General features: G+C 38.1%; 1 non-coding gene across 1 annotated transcript; it reads right to left on the reverse strand.

Moving 5' to 3' along the window:
• Positions 1 to 1,190: 1,190 nt before the first annotated feature.
• LOC119473950 lies at positions 1,191 to 1,295 on the reverse strand. The gene has a single exon (XR_005203220.1). It is a non-coding gene; the product is annotated as a U6 spliceosomal RNA (small nuclear RNA).
• Positions 1,296 to 2,364: the final 1,069 nt, after the last annotated feature.

The following is a 2,364-nucleotide window of genomic DNA, read 5'->3' on the forward strand; positions in this document are numbered from 1 at the left end:
GCAAAGACTCCATCTCAAAAAAACAACATAAAAACACTTTTTGGGTGATGTAATGATTGTGAAACTTACAGCACACATTACTCACTAGGTAATTAAGTAACTTCATTGACTGTGAGGCAGTGACTTCTATGCCTGCTTCCCCGTCTCATTACCTACAAGTCATGTAAAGAGTCTCCTTTGTTCTATAACTTCTTTGACATGTGCGATTGGAATTTTAAATTGTTGTCAAACTGGCTAATGTAAAATGTTATCCTGTTCTATGTTTGCTGGCATTTCCCTGATTACCAATATTAAGCATTATATAACCCATGTTTTCATATTATATTTCATATAATGTCTGCCACCTAAAAATCACAATCGGAGCAGTGACATGTCCACACTAGGAGCGATTTTGGGTCACTAATCCCAGGTGCACTGTCCTCATCTTAGACTCCTCCAGGATATATTGTTATGTAATGGAATCTGTCTTTAACAGATCATCAAATCATCCAAACTGTCCTCTCTCTTAGCTGTATTACCATGGTGTACTGGATGAATCTGGAGGTATTTCACACTCAGCTTCTATAGGGTCAGTTCTATTCCACCTCATCACTTCCTAACGTAATTGTAAAAGCTTTCTTCTTATTTGTACTCTAAATAAGACTATAAAACCATCCTGAATCAAGTCCTGTTAAACTTGCAAGTATGTTGATTTTTTAAAAACAATTAATATTTGCAACCTATAAAGAATATATCTTATGAGACAAATGAAATATGGCAAAATATAATACTTTATTCAATTTAGATACCATAACATTACCTCTTCCTTTGTGATTATTTGGTTGTCACCTACATGTGCTGATTTGTGCTATACCTGTTCCTTCCAGACTCGAAGAGTTCGAGCCTTGAAATGCTTATGACTTCATACCATTGCTCTTCTGTTTAGTGATAATTTATTTCAATTATTTGAGTCTTGAAGTGCTTATGACTTCATATTTTTGCTCTTCTGTTTGGTGATGATTTATTTCAATTATGTTTTAAGGGGTAAAATATTACTTGAGCATGGTTTAAACCTATAATATTGCTGACTCCTCAGCTGATTTTATCTTTCCCTAGAGAAATAGTTCTTTGATCAGGTGCCTGGGCGAATTCTTAGTCTCAGAACTACTAATAATACAATTTTAAGGTATTAATACCTCGATAAATTTTTTAAAAATAGGAAATGTGTCACAAATTTACATGTCATCCTTGGACGGAGACCATGCTAATCTTATCTGTGTTTTTGCAATTTTAGAACGTGTGCACCCGAAGTGAGCATGTTGACACTGCTTTAAGGATTGGAGTTTCTACACTAAAGTACGTGTTATGACAAGCTTAATTCTGTTTTGTCCTTTCTTTCAGGAAGCAGTCTTTTGGGTTTCCAGACAACCTCAGTGGTTAATCGGGGTCCCCACTTTTGAGAAGCTTTAAAAAACAATGTTTCTTCCTGGAGTCCCTGGGGCTCCCAAACGTGCACCTCAGACTTTTGGTGGCTTTCTCCAGAGAAGCAAATTCCCTGACATGAGTTCTGAAGGGTGGATTTCTCGTTCTACTTTCTTCTGATCCTATCTAAATTGTGACCTGGTTGTTCCCTATGGTCTCACTAGTTGGTTGATGCTATTAATAAAACAAAACTTAACAAAACACATTTTTGTTTTATTATTAGGAGCCAAGACTGATGGATTGATGTTAATTATATATTGATTCTGTATAAAATTTGAGATGATGTCTTATCATCATGTTTAAGACAAATCATACTGCATTCATCTATTGCGTATGACCACGAGCCCACAATAGCCTTAACTTTCCTCACAGCCAGACAAAACTTCAAGCAGGTTCTATTATTTTTTTATTATACTTTGGGTTCTGGGGTACATGTGCAGATCTTGCAGATTGTTGCATAGGTACATTCATGGCAAGGTGGTTTGCTGCCTCCATCCCCCCATCACCTATACCTGACATTTCTCCCCACGTTATCCCTCCCCACCCTCCCTCCCACTATCCCTCCCCTAACCCCCACAATGGACCCCAGTGTGTGATGCTCCCCTCCCTGTGTCCACATGTTCTCATTGTTTAGCACCCGCCTATGAGTGAGAACATGACGTGTTTGGTTTTCTGTTCTTGTGTCAGTTTGCTGAGAGTGATGGTTTCCAGGTTCATCCATGTCCCTACAAAGGACACAAACTCATCATTTTTTATAGCTGCACAGTATTCCATGGTGTATATGTGCCACATTTTCTTTGCCCAGTCTATCATTGATGGGCATTTGGGTTGGTTCCAGGTCTTTGCTATTGTAAACAGTGCCACGATGAACATGTGATCTTAGGAAGTGCAAGTGAGGGACCT

This window comes from Cebus imitator, unplaced genomic scaffold (assembly GCF_001604975.1).
Source record: "Cebus imitator isolate Cc_AM_T3 unplaced genomic scaffold, Cebus_imitator-1.0 Scaffold196, whole genome shotgun sequence".
In the NCBI taxonomy this organism is placed as follows: Eukaryota; Metazoa; Chordata; class Mammalia; order Primates; family Cebidae; genus Cebus; species Cebus imitator.